The sequence below is a fragment of the Sorghum bicolor genome, chromosome 5 (genome assembly GCF_000003195.3).
Source record: "Sorghum bicolor cultivar BTx623 chromosome 5, Sorghum_bicolor_NCBIv3, whole genome shotgun sequence".
NCBI classification, from domain to species: Eukaryota; Viridiplantae; Streptophyta; class Magnoliopsida; order Poales; family Poaceae; genus Sorghum; species Sorghum bicolor.
Window position 1 is genome coordinate 10,532,199 of NC_012874.2, and position 8,808 is coordinate 10,541,006.

Here is an 8,808-nt window from a genome sequence, read left to right on the forward strand (position 1 = left end):
TTAGAAGGAGACTACGGTTGCAGTCTTCTCTATTTATCACTCACATCGAGAGACATTCTTTGTAGCCTGTAGCAATAGATTTGGTTAGTCAGATGCACCCTTTCTCCTAGTGGTAAAAATATAAATACGATAACTCTAGAAAACCTCCCGGGTGAAATGCTCACCGATATCCGTGCGCTTGCGGATCATTTCCTTATTGCGTTACCAAATATCAACAATTATTTCCATAGCCATTTCAAGGCTTTATAAATTGTTTTGAGAACTTTTTAGTTTCAAGTCCTCACATATTGAAATTCAAAATTTTTAAATGACCTTAGATGGAGAAATGACAAACCAAAGTTGTAGATCTCAAAGAGTTCAACAACTTTGCAGTTGATAACTTTTTCATTTGGAATCATTTATCAACAATTTTTTTATCTTGAAAAATTATGCTTGCATTTCTCACATTTTAAATTCAAAATTTCCAAATGGCATCAGATGGAGAAACAAAACCAAAGTCAAAGTTGTAGTGCTCGATGATATCAACAAATTTGTAGTTGAAAACGTGTTCATTTGATTTTGTTTGTGGACCCAAATACTCATTTCAAAATTGGGTATAGTACTTAGGAGGAATGTGCAAGACTGCTGGTTGTGGGTTCGAGCCCACATGGCCGCACACACGTGTATTTTCATATGAAAAATCATGTGAATTATGACTGAGGAACAATTTGTAGCTACAAATCAGCCAAAAGTGCAATTGGTTTACTCAGGTTTTGAATCAAGTTCAGCCTCTCTTGGACAGATGCACAAGAATGCATACAGATATCACGGGTTTCCATCAAAACAACAAAGTTGTACTTCCTACTAACTGAGCTTGGATAGTCTTCTCTTTGATTTTGTGTTCGATTTTCTTTGTCTTTTTTCTATGTTTCTTGAATTCAGTTAATAACTTCTAAACTGCTATATATAAAAATATATAGTAGGGGGACACGGACACCCCTGACCCCTCTTGATTCATAATATATAGTAGGAGGACACCCCTGCTCCCCTCTTGATTCATAAAAATGTGATCCGGAATTTTTAGAACCATATCTGTTAGATCATGTTAGGTATAATTGCGTTGATTCAGTTGAGTACTGTATAAATTCATTCCACCAAACGGCAAAATAAAAAAGGTGACATGCAGCTTAGAGCATATATATATGAGACCGTCCACTTCAGTTGTTCCAAAATGCAGGTTAGGAATAAAAAAGGTCAATAGCAATTTCCATAGTCTGATATTATGCACAAGAAGTCAAAGCATGGAGAACATTATCCTAGAGGATTTGATGTGGGTTTGAGAGGTATTGGGAACAAAACTATACCTTGTGTGTAGGGAGTGTCGCTGGAGTGGGCTGTCACCATGCTTTTTTGGCACATCCTATGTTCACTTCGAGCTTGGCACACCAGCAGATTACATGCCATTTGACCTTGTAGCTGAGGACTGCGGAGTTACTCCTGTTTCATGAGGGTGGTAGAGTGGTTCGCTCCAGTGACAGCCCTGCCTGTGGAATGTATCCCCTTCATACCAGCTTAGCTTAGGCTCCCGGTGGGATTCAGCATCTTCGTCTCCTCGTACTGGCGGTCTGGTGCTGAGCACATGTGTCAGCTCTCCTCTGCCTCTGTCTGCCTTGCTGGTGGTAACAAGGTAGACAGGAACACGAAGAAGACTGACACAACTGAAAACATCTATTACTCCTGTAAGCGAAGTCCTGTGCTGACAGCAGTCAGCATGTGAATTAGTATAGATCAAGTGCGATGCTAGGATGATGTGGAGCATATTTCACATAGTACATCTGGAAAATAATGGAAGGATTCATAGTTGTTTCACATGGTTGTGAGGTTATTTAAGGTAGTCAGCTTGGATGTTATGGTATGCAACCACTTAATTTACATTTGTTTGACAGAGTATAAGATGGATTTTCTGCCAAATAAACAGATGATTATTTTTTGAATATTTTTACGTCCAAATTAAAAGAGGAGAACAATAAGACTTCCAAATTAAAAGAGGAGAACAATAAGGCTTGATATGAATGCTTTTAAAAGATTTTAATGCTTGGTAATGCATGAACAAAAGGAATCCCATGTTGACGAGTGACATATATTTCAAACTTGCACATTATATATATGTCAGCAACACGGATGGACTTATTGTCACAATTCAGGCACTATTTATTAAAATTTGTAGGAAAAAGGTGATCCTGAATTTACATAACGATATCTGATTGTGGTCAGGCTAGTGAATCAACTACATTCATCAGTTAAACGAAGTAGATAAATTCGACCAAACCGCAAAAAAGGTGGCATAGAGCATGTGAGACTACCACTGCAGTGGTTCACAAATGTAGTGCAGGAAAGGAGAAAGCAGCATAAGTAAATTTCTGTTGTCTTGGATAGAGCCAAAAGGATTTGTTATGTGTTTGAGAGGTATTGGCAACAAAGCCATGTCCTGGAGCTGCCGCTTAACCTCATCATACCTGCAATTTCAGATCTCTCCATTCCAAAATAAACGCTCATATCTTGTATTTCGAGGAGTCAAACAGTATTAGGAATAGGAACTACTGCTCTGTCATGTGGGAGGTAGAGTGTTTCACTCTGGTGCACGCGCTGCCTGCATCCTGGTCCTAGCCTGAACGTCCCCTACCCCAAGCAGTGTCCTCATTCCTGACCGGAAGACTACGTGTTTCCATCAAACCAGATTGACAAAGAAGGCAGCGGCCTGGCCATCCTACAGGAATGGCATGGAGCTGCAACACGATACAGCTGGCGAATGTCCTACAAGAATGGGAGAGGCCTCTTCGCCCAGTCATGTCCTTTTTACAAGGAACAAATCAATATGCTTGATCACTGTATGAATATAACTAGTTAAATGACTAGAATTATTCAAGTCAGTTTTATGCAGAGCATCATCATGTTCTCTTTTTTAAAAAATAACCCAAATCACCCAACTAAGTAATACATAACGTACAATCACAACGTAATCATTAATTTAATTGAAGATATAATCATTACGTATTGTCTACATATAAACCAGATTCTGCATAGCTCCGTAGTGTCGAAAACTCTCGGGAACCTGAAGAAAACACTTGGGATAGACTTTCCCGAGAGTAGACACTCGGCGCAGAACACTTGGTGGCGTCAGATCTGGAAACTAAAGGTTCCTCAAGTGTCTTGTCCAAAACACTCGGTGAAATAAATGTTTTCTGGGTGTTTCCACGGACACTTGGGAGACAGAGCACACGGGAATGAAACATGCTAACGGCTCTGTCGCATGATAACTCAGGCATCCTTTTCATCTATTCCCAAGTGCTTGGAGATGATAGACACTCGGGATATATATAAGGTTCAGGCTGCTACCATATTGTTACACACAGATAATATTTCTGTTATTAACTCCACTCAGTAACTACTCCAAGCTTCACTATAGTTTCAATCCATATGCACTTCATAAATTAGAATATGGAAACATATAACATATCAGGCTACATTCACAATTTCCACATGCCATTGTTCAAATCACACTCAATGATCACATGTCCTACAATTTGAGAAGTCACAAAATAGTCATCCACTCCCTAATGAGCAGTTCTACATGTTTATATTCCCCAAGGGCGCCTAACATGATCAGATCAACAAAAGTCACAAGTTCTAAAGGTTCACAATAGGGCACGATAACTTCACCTCAAGTTTGACAAAAGCACTAAGTTTAGCTAGCATAGAAGTGTAAGATCACAATAGATTGGCTCAATGGATCGGCATAGATTCATCTATATGAGATCCATTGTCAGAATGTTCCCCTTCTTCAGCCTCTCTAGCAGTACCAGTTCCTGCAGCACCTATGTGTGAGCCTCCAGTTTCTCCAGTACCCTTCATTTTTAAAAGCAAGTGAGATTTCTAAAGTTTAAAATGGCAATCAAGTGATTCGAACTGTACTAACCCGATGAGATTATCCAGTTTGTCTTTTGGAACTTTCAGATGTCTTTTGGATAATCTACACACAAAAAAATTATAAATGAAGATATTAGATACATTAGCTTATGAATTGTGAAAACTAACATATATTGAGTTGAACCTGCATTGTACTCAGTGTTCACTAATTTAAATATGATGATTTGTTGTAAAGATTTTACCCTATTTGCCTTAGTAAATTACAGAACTGCACAAAAGCATATTGTAAAGGAACTAATCTTGGTATTGGAGCTCCTTTTGGCAGACTTGGTGACTTCAGAGCTAATTTGGGAATAAGCTGGAATCAATATAGGTATCTGTTACCACATATAATTGTAGTAGAGCAGCATGATGATAAATGTTTTGACTACAAGGATTGATTTTGGAACGAATAAAATTACAGAAAAAATATTTAAAGCTGCAAAGTTATACGCAATACAAATGTGATGCTTCAAGATTTAGTAAAATCACACAGTTACCCTTATTACCACAGATCCAGTTGCAATTACCACAAATCTAGATGCAAGACGTGAGTTCACAATTATAGGAACAAACAGAAAAAATAATTGCAAGTTTGCTTCTTTGTTCCACAATCTCCCTTACCTTACGCTTTAGAGTCAAATCAGGACCTCCGAATCATAGGAAAACAAATCAGAAAAAGCGAAGATTCCTTTTTTCCCACCTCTCTCACCTTCGCTGCTCCGTTTGAATCCTGAGAGGGGGGATGTAGCACAGATCTGCAGTGAAGGATGTGATCTATGGAGGTGGGGATTAAAGAGAGAGGGAACCGGATGGGGCTAAGCAATCGGAGGGAAATAAGCAACTTGCAGCACGGGCCCTGTGATTTGGTAGGGTGTGTGGCTTGGTGCTGCTAGCTTTTTGCTAGGGATGAAAACGGATCAAATACGAACGGATATTATTGATATCATATTTGTTTTTATATTTTTAGTCGGATTCAGATTTGAATACGGCCATGCCGGATAAGATAGGATTAGATGTCGACATCATAAATATATAATTTAAGTATTCAAATACAAATATGGTATCGGATGTTGATTATTCGGACTCAGATACAGATAGATTTAAACCTTTCTAAACAAATTCGTTCTCAAATACGGTCACAAAATATCGTACCGTTTTCATCCCTACTTCTTGCCCATGGGTGGCAGCGGGAACAGCACTAGGGGCCGAGACGGGTGGGAGTGGAATACGGGGGCTGGTAGGGTCCAGTAAAGCAGACCGGTACCCTGCGCCGAACGACGCAGCACGCACGGCGGAAGATTGCGTGAGAGATTCTGGCGCGTGCCCATGAGGTTGTTGTATGGCTGTTGGTTTGGGCAGGTTAGGGCCCCACCTCTCACTGACGACTTTCAATCGGCTAAAAGAAAGTCATATCCGTTAAACTAAATATCCAAATTAAATTTTAATTACACCATCAGGTTTTTTTAATACATCGTTCAAAACAAGATCTCACATAGATATATTTTGATATTTTTTAACAAACTTATGAAAATAGAATATTTTTTATTGAGTAGAGATATGTTCTATGTTTAGAAAATAATGTTCCATCTTCATGAGAACAATGTTCCTAGTTTAGAAAAACAATATTCTAGTTTCAAATTCATGATATTAATAAAATAAATAAATAAATAACGTAGAAAAATAATAAAAATCAAGAGTAAAGCCTAAGCAAAAAATAAAAATAAGTAATAGAGAAAAATTTAAAAAAACATCATACGAATACTTCTCAAATATCTTAAAATATACTATCAAACATCATAAGTATACTATACTGAGTAAACATCACATAATACATTGTAGAACATCACTAAAATATTATAGAACATCAAATTGATACTACATGTATACTATGTAAACATCACATAGTACATTGTAGAACATCGCTAAATATGCATTATAGAACATCGCTAAATACAATATAGAACATCAGTATATACTTACGTGAACATCATATGTATACTACGCAAACATCACAAAAATAAGTCATAGAACATTACATGTATACCACGTGAACATAAAAAAAATCACAGAACATCACATGTATAACACGTGAATATCATAAAAAATATGGAACATCACATGTGTACTACATGAACAATAACAAAAACACTAGGGAAAGAAAATAACAAAATAAGAAAACAAATGAAAAAACAAAACAAAAAGAAACTATAATATAATAAATAAAAAATGACAACAAAAAGGAAAAGAAAAGAAAAGAAAATGAGGAGAATAAGAGAAAAAGGTAAATAAAAAAGAAACTAACGTGACCAGAGACAAATTTCAAAAACAATAAAATAAATATAAATAAAAAATGAAGCAAGAAAGGAAAAAAGAAAAAAGAGGTGGGGTGATGAACTGATCTCAGGAACAGCAAAGTTGATGGCCATCTCCTCGCAAGGAAGATGATCGAAGACTTTGAGGTTGGTGGAGAAAAGCCTTCGTTGGATTTCTTGGAGCTCTCGAGCAGCGCCGCCGCCAGAAAAGTAGAGTTGGAGCTGTAGAATGATGCGATGGGGAAGGAGTACCCGAGAAGGAACTATTTATAGGACAAAACGGGCAAGGGCAAATCCGACTTATCTCTTCGCCGTATCCGTGAAATCCGAGGGTACTCAGGTGGATATGGTAACTGTTCGCGCGGTAATCGAGGGATTGCGCAGGTGATTTGACAGGAAGCGGTAATAATCTAGAGATATTTTACTGTGCGGGATTTCCTGGTCAGTCCATCGGCAGCTCCTTCTAACGGTTATATTGCCGATGGGAGAATATGGTGGAGATGTCCAGTTTGGGAGGTTGAGGAATTCGAGGAATCTGCGGAAGAATCGGGATAGAGTTGTTCGGCTTCAACGGTCGGTTACCAAATTGAGAGGATTAATTGCGGAAAGGCATCATTACTGCAGAGAATTTCGGAGCATTAATGATTTTATACTCCGAAATTGGGGTGCATGTGTTGACACCGTTTTTGGACATGTACCCAGGATCGGTAGAGTGTAGATCGGCAAGATAGGGTAACAATAACTGGTCTGCAGGAGAGTTGCCGATGAGGGTGGTTGCCGATGAAGGGACAGCTGAATGAGACTGACACCATGGGTGGTGACGCTTTCATGCCGATGGTCAAGCATTAGCTTTTGCCGATGGCTACGATGAGGAGTCTGCCGATGATTCGGAAGGAGAACCTGAAGGTTGCCGATTGGTCCATGGTGGTGTCCCAGTTTGTCACGGGAGGATAGTTTTGTGTTTTCCTTAGTTATTTAAATCGTTTTGTATACGGATTCTGTTTAATTTGGAATTCGAGTCTTAGTCGTGTCTAATTGTAGCTCTTTGAGCAGGGTATAAATGTAGACCCTGGGGCTTTGTAATGAATATATATCAATCAATCAAACACAAGTTTTTACTCATATTCCAGCATCTACTTTTTCGACGACTTCGTCATACTTTTCCTTTTCATTACGAGTTCTTAGGTGTTCGTCGACTTAAGCTCGGCGTATTCTCGAGTTCCGCGTGAATACCTCTTGGCCGTGGCATCCGGGCGCATCGCTGTTGTCGGGACCAAAGTATTCGAGTTATCACCTTTGCCGATAGTAAGGTCAAATCTGCTAGCACGTCTTAACGTTTGAATCGGGTATTAGCCCTTTGTGTTTGCAGATCCAGCTTTTGCATCAACACATCTTTTGGCACGCCTGGTGGGACATTGAAATCAAGATCAAGATCAACATGTCGAATACCGAGTTTGACTTGGAGAATGTCATCCCCGTGACGGAAGCCAGTCTCAAGGATGAGCAGAAGCAAGCCATTGCAAAAGCTATGAAGGACTACAAGCAGCAATGTTTGAAGTCTTTCAGCATCAACAGGAGTGGTGAGGTGATCTAGAAAGAAGCACTGCTGGCCCCTCGGCAGGTTACTTTTGAAGCCAATCCTGGTAAACTCCAAGACATGATCGATAATGCTATCAACCGTGCCTTGATCAACCAAGCTGGTGTGCTGTCCAATACGGTTTTCAACGCCGTGGCTAGAACTTTCAAAGAAGGACAATTGCCACCGAATTATGTGGGCCCTGTCTATCATCAGCCAGGATCGCCAGTGGTTACAGCTCCATCGGCTGCTACGACCGCCGCAGGCGTAGAAACTACTGTTCCTCCGAGCACGCTAGGAGTCTCTAATACGCAGTCCACGCCGATGCCGTCCAATCCATCAACATCAGATGAGTCGATCAAGCTTACTACAGATCTATTGGCATCGGCAATGCCGATGCCGTTCCTCCTAATTGGTGGGTTTTGGTATGCCCCCAGAATACTTGTTGAAGACACCTGGCACATCTCAAGCAGCTGACATGAGAGGCAAGGCTCCTATGGCATCGGCAGCTCCAAATTTGCCGATGAATCAGAGTCCCCAGTATACTACAACCACTACTGCAAGGCCTTACACTGGGAATTCTCAAGCTCCAACTTTCCAGATGTCTAATGCATCGGCAGATTCAATGCCGACGCAGCAGAGGTTTATGGCTCAGCAAGGGTATGTCAACTCAATGATGATGCCCAATTACCAGTCATCGGCAGGACCTATGCCGATGAATGTTAATAGTGGATGGTCTGGGCAGCAAGTCTTTCCACAGATATCTCAACAGAATCATCGGGCTACAGGTTTTCAACAAGGCCAGATTTACCCTAGGTTTCAGAACCAAGGATTGGTCAACCAGCCGATGAATCTCGGCCAGTAGATTGGTGGTCAGCAGATCGGTGGTCAGCACTTTGGTGGTCAACAGATCGGCGGTCATCAGATTGGTGGCCAGATGATTAACCCAATGTTCCATACAGACCGGGCACC

The 8,808-nt window shown here is 40.1% G+C and overlaps 1 long non-coding RNA gene across 1 annotated transcript; it reads right to left on the reverse strand.

The window, feature by feature from the left end:
• Window positions 3,521-4,784, reverse strand: LOC110436026. Its single transcript, XR_002453724.1, has 3 exons — window positions 4,649-4,784; window positions 3,956-4,009; window positions 3,521-3,885 (listed from the first exon to the last, which is right to left on the reverse strand). It is a non-coding gene; the product is annotated as an uncharacterized LOC110436026 (long non-coding RNA).